Below are 21,149 nucleotides of genomic sequence, written 5' to 3' on the forward strand. Positions count from 1 at the left end.
TAATAATAATAATAATAATAATAATAATAATAATAATAATAATAATATAGGGAATGGCTTATTAGTAGTTGGAGTTGGAAGAGACTTCCTGGGAGACTGAGCTCCCTGCCAGTGTGTAGTCTTGAGAGAGCGGTTGAAGCCCACTCCTTTTTGGGCATGAGGGTGCGGTGGTTCTGAATATTGCTTCAGATTCACACAGGCCTGGTTTTCAGCTCTGTCTGAGTCAGTTACTGTGTGGCCTCAGGCCTCAGTTTCGCCACATTTAAAATGGGGGTGATAGCAGTTCCTATTTCCTAGGGTGATGGTGAGGATGAAATGAGACATCATAGTAACATGCTTAGCACAGGTCTGGCCTGGAGTAAGTGTCTGATCGATGGATGCCATTATTAGGCACCTGTTGTAGAGAGGGCCACACGCCAGGCAGGGAGTTGGGCTGCACAGATATTTTTGGAGGGAGGTTTTTTGAATTGTGGATCAGGGCCACTAACTGGACCCTAATTCAGCCATGAAATCAGTATTAGTGGGTCTCCATGAATATATTTTTTTAATGAAAAAGAAGAGACTAGAAAATATTCACGTGTATTGCTCAGTATCAGTAAGCATTGTTGTGTAGAACACGTTTCGTGTGTGTGTGTGTTTGTATGTGTGTGTATGTGGGCCTAGTGTCAAATAAAGTATATTTTTCTGTGAGTCATGGTCCAAAACTTTGGTGCCACCGCATCAGAGATTCTGTCCCTCCTGTGCCATGTTTATGGAGTACCTACTGAGTATAAGACGCAGCAGCAGTACTATGGCCAGGGTGCCTCAGCAAACCTCATGGTCTGACTGGAGAATCAGGGCCCAGTTCTTAGCAAGGTGGCTACCGAGCCTGTGGTCAGCAAAGGAGGGACCCGAGTGGTAAGAGAGGGATTCCTGGGCGGTGACCCTGTGTCAGGTGGGGACGATGAGAGGAGGTGGGGTGAATGGTTGGCCTGGGTCCTGGGGGCTGGGGGTTGGAGAGCTACCTGGAAAGGTGGGAGGCTGCCGTCAGTGGAAGCCTGCAGGGCCAGGCCTGGCAGGAGCTGCTCTCTGGAGCAGGGGGTTGGGTGGAGGTTGTCTGGGGGCTCAGGATTATTCAAGAGCATTACATTTATTGTGTACTTTATATCTATGATCATTACATTGTAATATATGATGGAATAATTATATATGGGTGAAGGATGTGCCAGTCTCCCTGGCTGGGGTGGGGTGGGGTAGAGAAGGACTTGGCCTTACTGATGCCCCCTTCCCCAGCTTGCAGGATCTATAGTCACTATGGATGAGACTCATGTGGGCCTGGCCTGCAACCTGGCTCTCAGCTTGAGCCCTGTGCAGAAGCCAGAAGACTTCCCACTCTTTAGATCCCTGCCCTGGCAAGTGCTTGGCCTGGTCAGGGCCTCAGTTTCTCCGTCTGTAAAGGAGGCACACTGTCCCCTGAGCAGCCAGCCTCCTAGGTGGTGATGCCCATCTTGTGGATGAAGCAGCTGCAGGAAGTATGGAGAGCTCTGGGCGGGTTGTGATTGTTGCCTTTAAGGCTGGGAGAATTGGGGAAAGTCATGAGGACATCAGCTGCCTGTCTGGAGAGCCCCCGGCCTCTCTACCTGTGACCCAGGGCAGTGGGAGGAGAGGCCTGTGGCCCGTGGCAGGCTGGGAACATCCCCAGCTTTGAGTGCAGGCAGCCCAGTAGGGGCCTCAGAGGATGAGACTGAGCTCTGGCCTAATCTGGGAACCCCCAACCTCTAAAGCTCCACTCATCCTTGAGTACCTTAGGAGTCCCAGCTTGAGGGACTCTGGTGGCAGGTGGAGAGGCAGTAACCCAGGACTGACTGGCAGGGGCCAGTTTCCAGGAGGCTGTGGGTGGCTTCCAACCCACTGAGCACAGAGCCCAGAGGCTCAGGCATGAGCTCCCACAGTAGAATGTGGTGTTTAATGACAGGTCACATATATTGGCACTCCTGTGTGCCAGCGCTGTGCTAAGCACTTTTATATATTTGCAAACTTTATACGATAATCGAATGCAGGTCTTTTTATTATCCCGTTTTACAGATGAGGAAACTGAGGTCCAGAGAGGTTAAATCTCTCTCCCAAGGTTACCTAGCTAGTAAGTGAGAGAGCTGGCCTGAGGGCCTGAGTTCTGGATTCAGGATACCAGAGTTCAAATCTAGGTAGTGCCGCTTTCTAGCTGTGGGTCCTCAAACAGTGACTGAAACTCTCTGACCATTGGTTTCTTCCTCTGTGCCTTCCTCAAAGGGTTGTTGTGAGAGCTGTGTGAGGTAATGACTGAGAAGTATGTAGTACACAATAAGGGCTGAATAAATGGGACCTGCTTCATGACCTCTCCTGCATGCCATTAACTGCTGTGTGACCCTGGGCCGGGTGTCTGGCCTTCTAGGTCTCAGTCTCCTCAGTTGTGTGACACAGGGTACTGACCCCTTCCTTGATCCTCTCAATAGCGTTGTTGAGGATGTTGGGTGGGTCCTGAAGGAGACCTTCAGTGAAATAGAAGTGCTAGACCAGCGGTCCCCAACCTTTTTGGCACCAGGGACTGGTTTCATGGAAAACAGTTTTTCCATGGATGGACAACAGGGGAGGGTTTCAGGATGATTCGAGAGCATTACGTTTATTGTGCACTTTATTTCTATTATTATTACATTGTAATATATGATGAAATAATTATACAACTCACCATAATGTAGAATCAGTGGGAGCCCTGAACTTGTTTTCCTGCCACTAATGGTCCCATCTGGGGGTGACGGGAGACAGTGACAGGTCATCAGGCATTAGATTCTCCTAAGGAGCATGCAACCTAGATCCCTCATATGCACAGTGCACAACAGGGTTTGCACTGCTATGAGAATCCAGTGCCACCGCTGATCTGACAGGAGGTGGAGCTCAAGTGGTAATGTGAGTGACAGGGAGTGGCTGCAAATACAGATGAAACTTCGCTCACCTGCCTGCCTGCCTGCCACTCACCTCCTGCTGTGTGGTCTGGTTCCTAACAGGCCGTGGATTAGTATGGGTCTGTGGCCTGGGGATTGGGGACCCCCGTGCTCCAGAGCTCTCAGGAATTCTTTAGGGTTTGCAGCTGACCGCAGGTCCCGACGGATTGTGTTTGGGCCTGCTTCAGGCTTTCATGTTTCCTGTTGGCCCCTGCAGGCATTTCAGTTGGTGGCTCCACATCTATTCCAGGGTTTCCCAAGATGTTTTCTGTGGAAAGGTTTAGAGGTCAAGCAGGCACAGGAGATTGTAAGTCAAAGGGAAAAAAAAAGAAAAATAGGGGTTGGGGGAAGGGGGAGATGCTAGTCAATGGGTACAAAACCTCAATTAAACAGGAGGAATAAGTTGTTTTCCTTGAGATGTATTATGCGGCATGGTGAATATAGTAAGTAATAATGTATCGTGTATTTTGAAATCATTTAAGAGTTGATTTTAAATGTTCTTGGCTGGGTGTGGCGGCTCATGCTTATAATACCAACGCTTTGGGAGACCGAGGCAGGAGACTTGCTTGAGCCCAGGAGTTCGAGACCAACCTGGGCAACATGATGAAACCCGTTTCTACAAACAAAAACATACAAAAATTAGCCAGATGTGATGATGCATGCTTGTAGTTCCAGCTATGGGAGAGGCTGAGGTGGGAGGATCAATTGAACCTGGGAGGTTGAAGCTGCAGTGAGCTGTGATCATGCCATTGCACTCTAGCCTGGGTGACATAGCGAGACCCTATCTCCAAAAACACACACACACACACACAAACAAAAAACCCAAAACAAAAATTCAAATGTTCTTACCACCCAAAATGACAAGAATTTGAGGTGATGTATATGTTAATTAACTTGATTTAATTATTCCACATGGTGCACATAAATCATAGCATCACCTTGTACTCCATAAATACATGCAACTACACAAAACCCCAAATGGGTTTCTTTGCTGTAGGACTTGTCAGAACCTTTGATATGCTAATTTTTGTTGTACATCTCCAATATGTGGTCATGGTCTACTCCAGGGTATCTCAAAGGCCTGGTGTTTAAAGCCCCATTTTCCAGATAGAGAAACTAAGACCTGGAATGAAACTTAGGAAGGGATTTTCCCAGGTTATGCAGTTACCTGTAACAGAGTTAGGGCCAGACTCCTTGCTCCTGACTCCGTGGCCAGTGCTCTGCCCAGGACACCTCTTCCTCTTCCTCCTTCCTTTGTCCTCAGAGAAGTGTTGTGTGTGCTGCTGCTTCTTTCCTGAGGGCTCCTTACCTTTTTCTGGCCCCCTCCCGCTGGCTTCCAGCATTAGAAGGTGTCTGTTTCCTTCTGGGCGTTGCTATGAGATGGAGCTATGCCTAGTTGATGGCTGCTGGGAGATCCTTCTCAGACTAATAGATGGCAATAAGGCTTCATCCCAGCTGCAGGGCCCCTAGCAAGTTAATTCCATTTCCTGAGCCTCGTTCTCCTCAATTGTATAATGAAGCTCATTGTCTTGTCTGTCTTCTGGAGTTTTTGAGAAGTTCAGCTCTGACATGAACGTGCTCTATAATTTTCAGTTCATATGCAGATATGGGATCCATGAGTCTGACAGTTTTTATAATTTCTGGAGGCAAAGAGGACACGGGAAAAGGAGGCCCTGGCTGTGGGAGCTAGCATGGTTGGGCCCTAAAGTTCTGATCCCTTCCCCTGGCCACAGTTGGTGTCTGCCCTTCAGTGTACTGCTGCTCCTCTCTGCTCTCAGTTCCCCTGAGCATGTCTGAAGTGGGCCAGTCTAGCTGACTCGAGGGACCCATGTCCCAGGTGAGATGTGAAATGAAGCACGAATTTCAAGCTGGGGGCCTGTTTTCCTAGCTTCCTGCTGGGAGTTGGTGTTAGAGTGGGGAAACAACTCAAGTGACATGGCGCCTCAGGACAGCTGTACCTGGAGCAGGGAGTCCCCACCAGCTTCTGCTCAGTCCTTTGATGCCCCCGCCCTTCATGGGGGGTGACCGGTCACCTGGTTTGTGACGTAGGGTGCATGCGGGCATGCCAGTGCCTCCATCAACACAGCAGTTAGGGTCGAAATGCTCCAGGTCCTCTGCTGGCTGTGGGGGACTCCGAGTGACGGGCCAGGGGGTAGGCCAGGCCGGGTTGGGAGGTGGGAGGAGGTGGTGGCTCCCTGGCAGACAGTGTCCTCTCCTGAAGGGCTGGTTGCCCAAGTTATTCTTAGCACAGACTCATTATGGAGTCTATTTTTAGCCCTGTTTCTAAGTGTTGCCAACATCTGGTGCAGCCAGCACTGAAGGGGGTGGGGGTGGCAGGGGTTACTCCTTTGGACATTTCTGGGGACTGGAGCCTCTGGCAGGAGAGTAAGGACAGAGTCTTCTACTTCCTGCACCTGCCACAGCTTGAAGCTGGGCATGCAGTAGGTGTCCTATTCATGCTTGTGCGTTGATTGCTCTCCCAGCATCTCATCCTTCCAGCTCTAGCTCCTGTGAGTGGGTGGAAGAGGGGGTGGAGCTACCACAGCTGGAAAGGATGAGCTGAAGGTGCTCCTCAGATAGGCTTTCCACATCCACCCCTCAGGGGTCCAGTTGGCCTCTGACCCCTGCAGAGAGGCCTCACAGGAGGGAGGCAAGCCCCAAACTAGGGTGCTTGTGACAGCTACCACTGAAGGAGGAGCCAGCACACATTATCGGGAGGGGGGTGTAGCACTGGGGTGAGACTGCCTGGGATTGAATCCTAACTTGGCTATTTCCTAGCTGTGTAAACTTGGGCAACTCATCAACCTCTGTATGCCTCAGTTTCCTCCTCTGTGAGATGGAGATGGGAGCGTAGTGTTGTGGGTTTAAGTAAGATAATACTGTATGAACTGCCTAAGTGGAAAGTGCTGTATGATAGAGAGGTGGTGGTATTAGTAGCAGTGGTAGTGCTATATTACTGAGAAGCTCTGTGTGTGACGTCCTGTTGGGGTGAGTTGGGTAGGAGACTTAGCGCTTTTCTTTGATGAGATGAGGCTTGCAGTGGGGCTCAGAGGAAGTGGTTATAGCCAGGCATCATGACGGTGGTGAAGTCTGCAAGAGCTGTGTGTTGGGTTGGAATGTGGGCTTTGCCTCTCACAGGTTGGGTGATCTTGGATGAATCACTTAATCTTTCTGAACGCCCATTTCTTTATGTACAAGAAAGAGATGATAATACCTGGGCCATAGGCATGATGTACGTGGAGCATTTTGCCCTGTACTTGGGAGCGTGGGAGGACCTGAATCCATGATACTTTTTTTTTTTTTTGTCTTAATTGAGACAGAGTCTCACTCTGTCGCCCAGGCTGGAGTGAAGAGGCATGATCTTGGCTCACTACAACCTCCACCTCCTGGGTTCAAGTGATTCTCCTGCCTCAGCCTCCCGAGTAGCTGGCATTACAGGCATGCGCCACCACACCCGGCTAATTTTTGTATTGTTAGTAGAGATGGGATTTCACCTTATTGGTCAAGCTGATCTCGAACTGGTGATCCACCCACCTCAGCCTCCCAAAGTGCTGGGATGACAGGAGTGAACCACTGCGCCTGGCCCATGAGAATTTTTTGGGAGTGGGGGTGTTGCTGTGTCCCTTTCCCATGTGCAGGATGAGGTCCTGTTGTCTTGAGAGTCTTGGGGAACAGCTTGGCCTGGAAGTCGGGAGGGCCAGGGCTGTGGTCCTAGCTATCCCTGAGCTGTGGGGTCCGCACACACTCCCTGCTTCCTCCAGGCTTCCGCAGCATGGAGAGGCCAGAGAAAACTGTGGTTTTCAGATTCTTCCTCACAATCCCAGAAGGTGCCTTGTATACTGTCTGGGAGCATGGGGGAGGCCCTGGTTGGAGGCCAGGTGGGGTGATCCTCCCCACTCCCCATGCTGCTCTCCTGCTCCTCATACTGACTCCAGGTGCTCCATGGAGCTGCTTTATCCTCATGTTTTACATATCAAGGGTCCAGGCCGACTTTGTCTGAAAATGGGAGTTCTGCTGCTAAAATCAACCTGGGACTTTCTGGTAGGTGACTCCCAGGCTCCTTGTCGTCTGACGTTTTGTGCCCTCTGACTTGGCATGGACTCCCAACCTGTATATCAGGGTCTGGAGTGCTGTGGTCACTGGATTCCCTGAGGGCTGGAATCCCTCAGGGTGTGGAGCACAGAGGAGGCTGCCTCCAGGGCCTCTCTGGGGCTGGGCTGCCACTCAAGGGTAGAGCTTCCAGTGCTGCCCCAGTCTCCCTGCACCCTCAGGATGGGGGTTCCCTGAAGACGATAGTCCATCTCAGAAGCAGTGTCTCACAGGAGGGAGGGGTGATATGGGCAGAAAGGCCCTGCCACAGTGCTGGCATGTAGTAAGTGCTCAAGAAATATTTGAAATGAATGAATGAAATGGTACCAGCAAGGCTGCACCTCTGATGTAGTGGTGAACTTCCCCTGCCTCCCTTTTCTTCCTTCTCACCCCTGTTCCCTCTTCCCCATCCTCTGCTTTGTCTGACCAGCCTTAAGCTACCCCAGCCTGGGTTCCAGATTCAGCCTTATTCATAATCTAGAACAAGGACACTTGCCCAATGTAAGTTACAGTTTGTTCATCTGGAAAATAAGCACAATATGCTCAGGTTCTGAAGGCCCTTTGGTTCTCACCGTCTCTTTGCTCAGGGCATGGGGGTGATTTCTCAGGGTAGGGGTGGTGGAATCACATGCATACGCACACACACGCACACACGCACACGCGTACGCACACGCACACACACGCACACACGCGCACGCACACACACACGCACACACACAGGACTCAGTGCAGTGGTCTTGGCTGGGAAAGGTTCTTGCCTTCTGACCAGGAAGGAGCCCTCGGAGCTGAGGTGCTCCCAGACTCAGCACTGTTCGGGGCCTACAGGATGCGGTGTGGCCAGCTCTAGCTCAGGCTGGGGGGTTCCTGTGGGTGTCAGGGGATGGGTGGCCATTCAACTGTGTCCACTGGGCTGGGCCGCCACTGTGACTTTGTGTATGACCTTCAGGGAGTGAGGGGGCGTGCATCAGGGCGCCTATCTGTGTCGTTATGACTGGTCGTGAGGGAGGGTGCCACATGTCTAGCCAGCCAGGAAGCAGGGCCAGTTAGCTCCTGTTCCTGGGTGCCTCCTGGCTCTGGGGACAATAGAAAGTGATTCATGCAAAGGGGCCCTCCCTGTTTTGGCCACAACCTGAGGAGTAAGGTGGCCTGGCTATCTGCCTTTCCCTGCTTCCCACCAGGTGCCCGAGTTCTCCCCTCCTTCCTTGCCTCAGACCCTGTTTCTCCCTGGGGGTAGGTGGCTGCCCTTCCCTGCCCTTCCCTGCCCTTCCCTGCAGCCTGACACCCTCTCAGAGACAAACAGAGGAGTGGGCTGCCCATGCCTATAGCTATAAGAGTGAGTCAGTGTAGAGACCGGAGGGCATCAAGTCCCTCTGCTTCCTGCAGCCAGGCGGTCCCTGCACCAGAAGAAGTGGCCCGATGAGGCCTGGGCTGGGACGCTGTGGTCAGCACTGATACCAGCTGAGTGGCTTTCCAGCTTAAGAAGACCTGCCAGAGATGGGAGAGGACAAGCTCCACCTGCCCACCACTCGCCTGGCCATCCTGGCTGCAGCCAGCTGGTGACTCATTCCCCTGGGGAGTGAGCCAGCTCCTCTCCTGGGGTACCCCAGCACCTTGGTGCCCGCTGAGTGGCCAGGAGTCCTGGGTGCTTCAGAAAACCTGTGCTGAGCCCAGGGCCCTGGTAAGCTGGGGAGGGAGGACTGAGGCCCTCTGTATGGGGTGGGGGTCGCAGCCAGACTTCTCTTGCTCCTTTTCCTGGCCCCCGCAGACTTCACCCTCCCTCTGGCCACAGAGGAGGCTGCAACCCCAGATTACGTAATGGGTCCAAAATGCCTGGCAAGCAAGCAGCCCAGCCAGTGGCTAGACTCAGGAGTCCCCATTCCCCAGTACCTGCCACCAGGGCAAGTTCCCATTCCCTTCCTGGGCTGGGTGGGAGAGTGGGTGGTGCTCGCTCACCCCTGGAAAGAGCTGTGCCGCCTGGGAGGGGGTGGGGAGGCTTTCTCCAGAGACATGAATTCTTGGCCTGACCCCAGATGCCAGCCTGCCCAGCTCCACTCCAGAGTAACGCTGGGTGCACACACAGCCCCATTGTGTGCCTGGGCCCCGTGCCTGCCCAGGGCCTGGCACCGGCTCTATCAACAGCAGTGGCTCCGTCAGCTCCTCAGCAGCCCCTGCCAGCGCTTGAGCCCTTGGGCCCCTGGTGAGGAGGAAGAGGGAGGACTAGTGATTAAGGGTATGAGTCCTGGGTGGGGTACCAGGACCTTTTTGGATACTATCAACTATGAGAGACAAGAGCAGGGAGACTTAGCCGCATTCCCCGAGGAGGAAACTGAGGCCCTGAGGGGCTTCAGTAACTTGCCCATGGCCTCATGGCTAGTGAGAGGCAGAGCTGGGGTTGGAGCCCAGGGCTGTGGCTGAGCCCCTTACTGTGCTCATCACCCAATCCCAGACCAGGACTCAGGAGAAGGCATGGTGCCCTCTTTCCACAGCCCCACTTTGGGGAGCCTCTTTCTGGAAAATACATGTCCCCAGGGTGGAAGAGGACCCTGCAACAGTAGGATTTGGAGTCCTGTGTGCTTGTGAGAAGCATAGGGGTTCATTTTCAAGGATGGTGCTGGTGGCCACACAGGCAGAGTAGGTTTCCAGAGCTGGAGGACAGGCTCTGTGCCTCAGTTTCCCTGCTCTACCCACACTGTACATCCACTGTGCCTTCTGGGAGGGGATAGGAATATTGAGGTGAGGTATGGCCAGGGCTGGGGACTAGACCGCCGCTCCTGAGCTCTACAGGCTGGTGTGAAGCCCCCTTCACCAACCCAGAACCCCACTCAATGCCTCTTGATGCTTCTGTTCTAAGTTGGGTCTGAGTCGCCCACCTCCTCAGCTTTCCCAGCCTGAAGAGGCCTCTGAGCTGGGTGAGCCTGCCAAGGGGGTAGCCCAGCTCAGTGCCATGAGGGCCCTGCCTCTGCCACAGGCCCATGTTCCTCCACCCCCCTGCCAAGGTGAGGGTGCCCAGACATGACCCTTTTGGGGCCTGCCCTGTGTTTTGCTTTCCAGGCTAGGCTTATTCACTCCAAGAGGCTTGCTTCCCCTGGGGCTGGGGGGAGCTCAAGGGCTCCTCCGTTCTCCAATAGCCCACTCTTTTGTTCCCCTGTCTGTCCTGGGCATGAAGCCTGGCTCCCTCCTTCTACACCACCTCAGCCCTCTTAGCAAGGGAGAGGGAATTCTGCAGTGACTGCAGGATTGTGAAATGCCAGGGCTGGACCTTGGGGACAGGCGGGGAAAGAGAGATGCTGGAAGGGGACACTGAGACCATGTCCCTTCATACCCCACGTGGGAGGTCTGTCTCCTCCATTCTGCTGGCGCTCATTTTCCTGCATGTATACCATCCCCACCCACCAGTCAGCATACCTTCACCCAAGGCCACAGCGGTGGGGATGTTGAGCCCAGAGGACCATGTCCGAGTGTCCTCTACCTGGAGCCTGTGTGGGAGAGGAGGAAACCAAGGGACACCCCTCAAGGAGTTCACACTGCAGCTGAGAAAACCAGACAGGCGACTTCTCTGTACCTGTTTCTCATTTGTAAAATGAGTACAGTAGTATTTCCTACTTCCTAGTGTCATTGGGAAGGCCAAATGAGTTAATACATGATGAAGCTGAGGGCCTGGCACCGGCTCTATCATGACTTTAGAAGCCACCCTTGATAGATGGTTTTACAACTCAATACAAGTTTTAGTAGTATCCATAGTGGTAGAAGAAATACAATATATGATATCAGATAATGATGTTTTTTCCAAGCTGGATTGTAAGAACCATAGGGCAGGGGCTGTCTTATTCATCCTTGTATTCTTGTGTCAGACACAGAACCAGGCTTGGAACAGAGTAAGTAATTGTTCCCAAATGGTGATCAGAGGTGGGTGAAGTCAGGGTGTGCTGCCTGGAGGAGGAGGAGACCCTGGAGCAGGGCTTCCAGAGAGGAGAAGTCGGATAATCTGTGGGAGAGGAACTGGGGGAGGATCTGGGGGCCCAGATTGGGTGGGGAGGTCCCCTTGGCTGCACCCAGTGCCTGTTTAAGGAGAGGGATCCTGCATGCTTTGGAGGCCCAACTAGAGCGCTTGGACTTTATCTGGTGGGTAGTGGAGAGCAATTGGGGGTGATGAAGCAGGAAAACAATCTTTCTATGTTGCTCAGTCAATTTAATTTTTTGTTTTGTTTTGTTTTGTTTTTGCGACGGAGTCTTGCTGTCTCCCAGGCTGGAGTGCAGTGGCGTGATTTCGGCTCACTGCAAGCTCCAGCTCCTGGGTTCATGCCATTCTCCTGCCTCAGCCTCCCAAGTAGCTGGGACTACAGGCACCTGCCACCATGCCAGGCTAATTTTTTTTTTGTATTTTTAGTAGAGATGGGGTTTCACCGTGTTAGTCAGGATGGTCTCGATCTCCTGACCTCGTGATCCTCCCACCTCAGCCTCCCAAAGTGCTGGGATTACAGGCGTGAGCCACCGCGCCCGGCCTCTTTCATTTTGGTTTTGCTCCCTTGTTCTCTGAGGACTATTTTATTTCTTCATTTCTCCGAAGACAATAAATCCTCTCTGCTTTTCAGTCTCTTCTTTCTGATCCCTAGTCACCCCTGTCCCAAATCCCTGTGTTCTGTTCTTGGCTGCTTCTCCTTGGCCATCCTGGCCTGTTCTCCCTGCTGTGCTTTTGCCTGGCTTCCCCTTCCTTTACCTGATCCCTGATCCACCTTCTCTGGAATAGGAGTTGGGTGGAGTTCGACTTGCTGAGAGATGGGTACTGGCATGGCGTTACCACATGGTGGGAGCTGGCATGAAGGCACCTGAGCCAGGAGGATATCTTCTATTCTGACGTAACCCTATACATCCTTCAGGGAATGACCCTGCCCCAGTTATGTGGCTAAGGCCCATTATAAGTATCTTACTTTATATTTGTCAAACTGTTTAATGAAAATGTAGATTTCCAAAATAGATAAATTAGGAAGTGATGGGATCTTGTTTTCTTGTTTATAAATTTAGTGGAGGCCGGCACAGTGGCTCAAGCCTATAATCCCAGCACTTTGGGAGGCCGAGACAGGCAGATCACGAGGTCAGGAGATCGAGACCATCCTGGCTAACACGGCAAAATCCCGTCTCTACTAAAAAATACGAAAAACTAGCCGGGCGAGGTGCCAGGCGCCGGTAGTCCCGGCTACTGAGGAAGCTGAGGCAGGAGAATGGCGTAAACCCGGGAGGCGGAGCTTGCAGTGAGCTGAGATCCGGCCACTGCACCCCAGCCTGGGTGACAGAGCAAGACTCTGTCTCAAAAAATAAAATAAAATAAAATAAAAAATAAATTTAGTGGAAAGGTCAGCACTTTGGGAGGCCGAGGCAGGAGAATCGCTTGAGGCCAGGAGTTCAAGACTAGCCTGGGCAACATAATGAGACCCCCATCTCTACAAAAAATAAAAACAGTTAGTGGGGTGTATTGTCACACACCTGTGGTCTCAGCTACTTGGGAGGCTGAGGTGGGAGGATTGTTTGAGCCTGGGAAGGTGAAGCGGCAGTGAGATGTGATTGTGCCACTGCACTCCAGCCTGGATGACAGAGTGAGACCCTGTCTCAAAAATAAAAATAAAAAATAAATTTAATGGAAAGGAATATTAAACCAGATGGGAACAATGCAGACAACTAGTGCCTTTTTCATCTCCTTTTAAACATCCATCCATCCATCCATGCCTACATCTATCCATTATATCCACCTTTTCATCCATTATATCCATCCATCCATTCATCTACCCATGATTATATCCACCTTTTCATCTGTCCACCCATCCATTTATGCATGCATCCATTATATCCATCCATCCATCCATCCACCCACCCACCCACCCACCATTATATCTATCTTTTCATGCGTCCACCCATCCATTTATACATGCATCCATTATATCCATCCATCCATTATATACGTGCATCCATCAAATATTTATTGAGCACCTATCCTGTGCCAGGTACTACATTAGATACTTTACGTTTAATCCCTACAGAAATTCTCCAGGATGGATATTGTCCTCATTTTACACATGAAGATACTGAGACCCTGGGAAATTAAGTAAGTTGATGAAGGTCACACAGCTAGAAAGTGACAGATCTGGGATTCAGCTCAACTAGGTTCAAAGCACACTCTCTTAGTGTTTAATCAAATGGCCTCTCTTGGTGTCACCAGTGCCTAGTTCTAAGTGTGGAACATAACAGCTGTGTTATCGAATGAATGGGCATGCCAAGGTTCTGGAATGCTGGATCTCTATAGCTCTATCCTAGGAGCAGCCTAGGGGCAGAAGGCAATGCTGGGCTTCTAGTCCTATTGGCATTTGCTACCAGCAACCTAATGTTGCCGTCACTACCCCCGGTATGGAGGTTTCTTCTCCACGCAACTTGCAACTGTGGCAAGTCCTGTTTTCTTCTCTCCACCTTCCCAGCTCTGCCTTTGAGGACTGAGTCTTACCTTCTGCCAAGTGGGGGAGTTCCAAGTACACATTTGACCATTGCATCCAGCTTGACCAGTCTCCCCAGTGACTGAGTCTTACACGCCTGCCTCTCTCCTTCCCTGTAGGGTGGGCCAGCTTGCATTACTCTGACCCTTTTATTGGCCCTTATTTCTAAGTTTTAGAGTTAGCTGTTCAATGTCAGGTCATAACTGCCTCCTCGGGGCCCATTGGCTGAGGCAAGGATGTGAGTGCAAACAGTTTATTTGGGAGGCTCCCCCAGGGAGCACCAGTGGTAGAGTAGGATTCGTGAGATAGGAAGGGAAGGAAGCTGATAAAATGTGTGCGAAGGAGCAAGGTGACTAGGCACCTGAGGCTCACTGCCATTGGAGGCCTCTGCAGAATATGCTTTAGAGTTCCCCAGTCAAGTGATAGGGGTCTTTGACTAAGGGGTGGTGGGGAAGGGAGGGTGCTAACTTCATTGGCTCAGGCACCAATTCAGGTGCTGGCACCCGGAAGTCCTAAGGTGGGCACTTTTGACATCGTGAGGGCCCAGAGCGTGTGACTAAGCCCTGATAGCTTTTGCCACCTCACCAAGCCCAGTCCTAGGGGTCTGCCAAGCCCTCTTCCCACATCTCCCTTTCTATGTCCAAGAGGCTTCCCCAGGCATACTCTTCCCCAGCGGCCAGTTCCACGCTCACTGTGTTTCACAGATACTTAAGGAGCATCTACAAGGTGCCATGAACAAAAAGAGGAAGCTGTCAGGATTCCTCCAGGTGCTCATAGCAGAGGAAAGTGACCTGTGTGACTGAGACACCTGCCATGTGCCAGACACTGGCTCGCCCTTCCCAGGCCTTGTGCAAGGCCAGCAACACCCCTGTGTCATGGCATCCTCTCCTAGAGGGAGGTACAGACGTGCTGGGCGCCACAGAGCCTAGAGCCATCTTCCACTTCCCTCCCAACTCTAGCATCCTGAGACTGTGATTGTAGTGGTTTTTCAGACTTCCTTTTCCTTTCTCTCACTGCCCCTGCCTCTTCCCCTAGCCCCATGGCTGCCACGTGGCTGCCTTTTAGTCAGCCGGGAACTGAGCCTCTTAGTAACCTCCCTCTGTGTCTCTGTCAAGAACAGAATGCAATTCAGGGACATTTTGGTGGGGGACTCATTTAGTGCAGTGGCATACCTGTTTGCCCTGGCACAGGCTCTGTCATGCCTACTTCCTGGAGAGGAGCCTTCTCCCCCTGGGCTCCACCTGTTCCCATCCCCAGACCTCCCAGCTTCAGGCTGCAGGTCTCACACCCTACAGGGCTGAGGGAATGGGAAGAATTAAAAGAGGGAAGTGGCGTGTAGGTAAGACTTTCTGGGGTGGGGGCTAGGGGAAGGGAAGGAGATGGGGATGGGGTAGGGTCTGGGCCTGGCGGTGTTCTCCTGCTGGAGACGTGGTCCCGGGCCACAGGCATGCGTGCCAAGTCACAGCCTCTCTGTCTTCTTCCTCTAGCCGCCAGCCCCAGCCTTTCCCCTTGATGTTTCATTTCCAAACCAGGTGTGCTCTGGGTGCATGTGCTGGGGTGGCGGGGGCAGGGCTATGTCTGCCTGTGCCATTCCCTACCCTGTGGGCAGGCCCAGCCATGGCAGCCCGAGTCTATCACCTCCCCACTCCGCCACTTGGATAGGAAGGTGGCTGCGCTTCCTCCAGGCAGGTGTGTTGTTGGGAGGAGAACAGAGAGGATGGGTTCAGGCATTGGAAGGTGGGGTTTATGTCTCAGGTTTGAGCTCAAACATCTTGGGTCCAGGGAGAAGGTATAAGGCAGCCGCTGCCTGAGTCTCACCACTCTGGGGGAAAGAAGAGCAGCTCTGAGCCTTGGGGCTGGGCAGGCAGGAGGGCATGGAGCGCAGATGAGTGGAAGAGAATGATGAAGGGAGAGCGGACTTCCCAATGCTCCTCCCCCCACCCCACCACACGCAGGGTTCAAGGCACCTGACTCCTCGCTCTGTCATGGTAAAGGCAAAGTGCTTCTTATGGTGTTTAAGGACAGGAAAAGAGCTGGAAGTGTGTGTGTGTGTGAATTTTGCTTCCTGTTTCTTTCATACCTGGGTGTGGGCGGGGGGGAGATGGGGGCAGGTGGGGACCGCTCACTCACTCCGTCCGGTGGTCGGGTAGCTTGGTGGGCTGTTGGAATGTTGCCATAGGAGGCCATTTCTCCTCTGTCGGGGGGAGATGGTGGCTTCCAGATCAGGTCTCCTCTGGCTACCTGACAGAGATGGGGTGGGGATGCCAGCTGGAGCGCACATGACAGGGCAGGGGCAGAGCTGAGTTATGGGTCCAGGGCAGCTGACAGCATTTGGGAATCCTGGGGTAGGCCCAGGGCTGGGATAGGATTCAGGCACGGGAGCCCCCTGGACTTTGTGTCCCTGTTAGCTCTTCCCAGAAGCCCAGCTCTTGGGCACGACAGGGGTAAGGGTGGTTGGGGGTGAGTGTAGGTGTGTGTTATGAGGGGAGAAGAGCCCCCACTGAGTTCCTGGGCCGCTGCCTGTGCTGTCTAGTGGCCTCTGCCAGCACTGGCTGCCCTGTCCTGCCCCCACCAGGCGTGACTCAGATCGAAAGCAGAAGCTGCCAGACACTGAGCAGGGTGAAGTGAGGCAGAACCAACTGTGCTATTTTGGAACCTGGTTAATTCCCCCTTCTGCCCCCGACCTCCCTGCTCTCAGGGCTCCCATACCATCCTGCTGTCTGGCACTTTAGCTTACTCAAGGGGACAGTTGGGGCAGGCCTTGGTTTCCCCTGGCATGGATGTGGAGGGCCATGCTGAGGTCCCTCCTTGCTAGGCCCCTCTCCCTGGCCAGAGGTGCTGGATTCTGGGGACCGGCACTCTGGGGTCGGGGAGGAAGAGCACCCTCTTCTGGTGGGAACTCGTGGGCAGGGAGGCCCTGGCGAGATGACGGTCACCAGGCCTGGCACCCACTTTCCCCCTGCCCATCTTTGGCCGCTCTCAGGCCAGCTGTCAGCTGCCTCTCCCAGGGGTGTGAACTGACGAGAGCTTCAGGTGGGAGCCTCTCCCGGCAGTGAATCTGAGGGTTGGGAGGGATTTCCGGACCCAGAGGGAAGATATTTTGGGGCTGAGGGCCTTTCCAGAACCCGTGAAATCACACACTCTGCTGCGGCCAGACTGACCCTCCCTAGTTGATGGTTCTTTTTTGGGCATCCTAGGCCTGCTTGGGGTTCTGGCCCCACGACTTAGGGTCTCTTTGGAGCCCATCTGAGCCTGGGGGTCCTGTGATGGTGGAAGAGGTCCAGCCTGCGGTGGTGAAAGAGGTCAGTGGGTGTGTGTTTCTGAGCTGAAAATGGATGTGGAGTTGATAGCTGTCACCTCTTCATGGATAGGGTGGATGAGGGTCCCTGGCCCTTCAGAAGCTGTGTGGTTGGGGAGAGGACGGGCTTTACAGCTGTCCCGTGTGAGTGTGCATGGGAGTGGGCACAGGCCCTGCGGTACGGCTGCCTCTCAGGGAACCCTGAGGTCAGAGCTCCACTCTGCTGATTACCCCCCAGCAACCTGGTGAGGAAGATGTTGGTGTACTGGGGGAGAGGGGGAGTCAGCAGGCAGGTGACCAATTAAAATCTGGGTCCTTGCCAACCTCAGGTGAGCAGGACTTAGGTTTCTCATTGCTCAGAGGGAGCTGGGGTGTAGGCAGGTGGGAGGCAGAGGCAGAGCCCTGTAGAGGAGACAGTGGGCTCCTAGACCTGCTGTGGGAGCCTCCCCACTCCCAGGCCTCCTGTGGAGCACACAGGCCCAGGCACACACTATCCCAAAGGTTGTCTGCTCTCTTCTGGAGCCGCTCTTTGGGCCAACAGGCAAGTCCTGGTGCAGTGTGTGTGTGATGGTGAGTGTGTATGTGTGGACAGTGCTTTGTGTATAAGAGGTGGCGTGTGCTTGGCCGGGCGCGGCGGCTCAAGCCTGTAATCCCAGCACTTTGGGAGGCCGAGACGGGCGGATCACGAGGTCAGGAGATCGAGACCATCCTGGCTAACACGGTGAAACCCCGTCTCTACTAAAAAATACAAAAATCTAGCCGGGCGAGGTGGCGGCCGCCTGTAGTCCCAGCTACTCGGGAGGCTGAGGCAGGAGAATGGCGTGAACCCGGGAGGCGGAGCTTGCAGTGAGCTGAGATCCGGCCACTGCACTCGAGCCTGGGCGACAGAGCGAGACTCCATCTCAAAAAAAAAAAAAAAGAGGTGGCGTGTGCATGAATGAGAGTGTCTCATGTGGTTTGAATGGGCTGCTTTTCCACTGGTAACCATCTCAGCTTTGAAGCTGTTTCCCCATAGACCTGGATTATTTTCCCCTCCTGCGCGGGCCAGAGCCCCAGCACTGAGTGAGCCAGAGCCCACCTGCAACCTTGCGTTCTGGCCTCTGCCTTGGCTCTTGGGCCTGAGAATCAGCCTGCTCAACGTCCCTGTGGGGCTCAGAAGGGCCCTGCCTGTCCTTTAAAATAGCTCTGTGCTTCCACCAGGGGCCTGTGCTTCCCTACTGTGTCCTCCCACCCACCACCAGTTTTCATGCTTGGAACCAGGGAACTAAGTCCCCAGAAGACAACAAGTAAAGTTTCTTTAATGTGCCCACATGTCTCCCAGGGCAGTTTGTTAGAATGCAGATTCTGACTCTGTGGGTCTGGGTGACGCCTGAGAGTCTGTTTCTAACCAGCAAACAGGACATGTGATGCCTTAAGAGGCCCTCTCCCATCTAAGGCCCTCACCGTCCAGCCAGATGGTCGGTGGTCACCCAGGCAGGGAGCTAGTACTCATAGACCACCTCCAAGGTGCTAGGCACATCACATACTTCAGTTCCATTTACCCCCTCACTGACTCTGAGGAAGGTGGCATTACTGCCATCCTGTTGTACAGATGGGGAAACTGAGGCTCTGAGAGGTTAAGCACCTGCCCCAGTCACAAAGCTGACAAATGGCAAAGCCAGATTTGAATTCTGGTCCATCAGGGTCCAGAGCATATTCATGATCCACTAAGCCCGGCTGTCTTCCAGAGGGCGGACTTGGGACAGATGATGCGGTGGGGGTGGAGGCAGGGGAGCTGAGGCTCTGTTGGGGAACTGCAAGGGCAGTCCTGGGTGGTTTGGGTGGAAAGGATGTCTTGAGGGGAAGGAGGGTTGAATGGGAGTAGTTCTAGAGGAAACAAGAGCTGAAGGGAGGCTGGCGTCCTGCCCCCACCTGCTTAGCCAAGGGCCCCTTCACTAATGGGCTCAAGACCCCCTACCTGCCTCCCCTGGCACTTTCCAGACAGACTCTCCACAGGGGCACCCAGCACACTGTGGGGAGACCAGGTGCCCCAGTTCCGCTCCTACCAACTGTGTGACCTTGGGCAAGTTTTCAGTCCCCTCTGTAAAACAGGGATTTGTGAACACCTCCATCATGGTGGATGAAGCTGTTGTGAGGATTAAATCAGTAACACATATCAACGCAGAACAGCGCCTGGTGCAGAGCAAGCACTCAGTGTGCACAGTACTAATGCCTCTTGGTTTGCACCTGAGAGAAAACAGGCCACCTTCTGTGAATTTAATGCAGTTGTCCATGCCCATAGGTGTTTGTGTCCTTTCTCCCCCATTCCTCTCCCCAGTGTCTTCTTTTGTTTAGGAAGACCTGGCTACTTCATTTGTATACTGGTCATTTCCAAAGTACTCAGAAGCAGGTTCGACTCTTAAAAACAAAGCCAGGGAGTTGTTCTTTACAGCAGACCAGCCACAGGGAGGCTGGGGCGGCTGGGGCCAGGCTGGGGTGGCAGGTGATGAAGGAGCAGGGGCAGGAGCCAGGCACTGGTGGGGTCAGAGTGCTCTGAGGACTCTGGGCCTGGGGCAGGGAGGACTGAGGCAGGGGTGGCTTAGGTACTGGGACCCTGAGAGCGATTATTAGCCAACTCAGGATAAATGCAGGGAGTCCTGGGCCTGTGACTGGGTTTGGGACCAGGAGCCAGAAGCTGGTCTGCGTGCCCGCTGTGTGCCCGGCTGTGCTCATTGTGCCCGCGTCTTCTCACACTTGAAATCAACGAGCCTTCCCTGCCCTCAGCAGCTGGCAGCTAGCAGAAGACGCTGGAGTGTGGATTCTTTTCTCCTGAGGAGATGGAAAAGCAAAGACTGGATCCTAAGGCTGCCATGGCTCTGGAGAGGGAGCTCCCGAATGCCAGGGCAGCCAGCACATGGGACAGTGAAACTGGTGCCTGGCTCTTCCCCTCCCAGCCCCACAGGCCGATCCCACCAGACCAGCCCTGCACGCATCCATGCTGCCAGAACCAGAACCATCAGCACACCAGGCAGACGGCGGGGAGCCTACAAGAGGTCCCACACAGCCTCTGCATGTTATTTGTGAGGGCCTTGAGGCCCAGAGAGGGGGACAGGACTTGCTCAAGGTCACGCAGCTGGGTGGTGCATACCGATGCAGGTCTTCCAGTCCCACTCTGGCCTTAGGTAGGCTTTTGTGCTGGGCCTGTGGGGGCTGAGGGAGCCCTTGCAAAACAGACTCATCTCAAAGAGTCAGAGCTTGTGGGCCCCAAATCCACAATGGCATGAACTGGCCAATCAGATAGAGTCTTAGGCCTCATCTTCCCTGGAGAGGGACCTCATTGGCCACATAGGCTGACCTAGCATCCGTGAAAACTTAGCTGATCTTCCCTGCAGGGGATGCGAGCAGGTTCGCTGGGGTGGGTCAGAGGGTACCTGGGGCAAGTGGAGTTTCAGTCTCTAAGCCCCTCTCTCGCCCTCAGGCCTCTTTCCTGTCCTAGGAGCCATCTATGGCTGAGCCCCACCCCTCCCCCAACCCTTACCACTCTTACTTCGCTATGATCTGGTGCCAGATCTCTGATCCCTGGAATCACATTTCTGTCTGACCAACTTCATATAGCCTCCCCTTCCGCCCCCTCCGACCCAGGCCCTCGGGTGGACTAACCGTCTCAGTGAGATTCAGATTTGTCACCCTCTGAGCCTCCTGGGCATGAATGTCTTGGCTATTTAGCAAAAAAAGTATCTGTGGGTGGGGTCTGGGAGGGCTGAGGAGCATGCAGGCTTCTCTGGGGAACCTCTGTAGGATTTGCTGACGGTGACATGGAATTGGGGGGGCAAGGCTGGGAGTGCAGGGGACAGCAAGCCATCTACATGGGGAGACCTTTCCTATGGGCCCCAGGTTTCCTCTCCTTTGCTGGAGCTGGTGGTGTTCACATACCTGAGAGACCTGGGCTTGAATTCGCACTTCACTGTGTTCTTACAGTGTGACCTCTGACAAGCTGCTTAACCTTTCTTTCCCTTTTCTTTTTTTTTTTGAGGCGGAGTCTCGCTCTGTTGCCCAGGCTAGAGTGCAGTGGCTTGATCTCAGCTCACTGTAACCTCCGCCTCCTGAGTTCAAGCCATTCTCCTGCCTCAGCCTCCCAAGTAGCTGGGACTACAGGCGTGTGCTGCCACTCCCAGCTAATTTTTGTATTTTTGGTAGAGATGGGGTTTCGCCATGCTGGCCAGGCTGGTCTCAAACTCCTGACCTCAAGTGATCCGCCCACCTCAGCCTCCCAAAGTGCTGGGATTAAGATTAAGTAGGCACCCGCTCTACTTAACCTTTCTGAGTCTTGGTTTCCTATCCTGCTGG

General features: G+C 53.5%; 1 protein-coding gene across 7 annotated transcripts in view; it reads left to right on the top strand.

Moving 5' to 3' along the window:
* TFEB (transcription factor EB) overlaps positions 1-21,149 on the top strand; it is a 53,011-nt gene that overhangs the window by 14,297 nt on the left and 17,565 nt on the right. Inside the window, exons 1-2 of one of the 7 annotated variants that reach the window (XM_023212780.1) lie at positions 16,540-16,558; positions 16,723-16,827. The exons of 5 other annotated variants lie outside the window; for them this stretch is intronic. The gene's annotated coding sequence lies outside the window, so the exon portion shown is untranslated. Of the gene's footprint in view, positions 1-16,252; positions 16,828-21,149 lie in introns of those variants that run through there. One more of the 7 variants, XM_023212779.1, reaches the window with a different exon arrangement.

The sequence above is a fragment of the Piliocolobus tephrosceles genome, chromosome 5 (assembly GCF_002776525.5).
Source record: "Piliocolobus tephrosceles isolate RC106 chromosome 5, ASM277652v3, whole genome shotgun sequence".
NCBI classification, from domain to species: Eukaryota; Metazoa; Chordata; class Mammalia; order Primates; family Cercopithecidae; genus Piliocolobus; species Piliocolobus tephrosceles.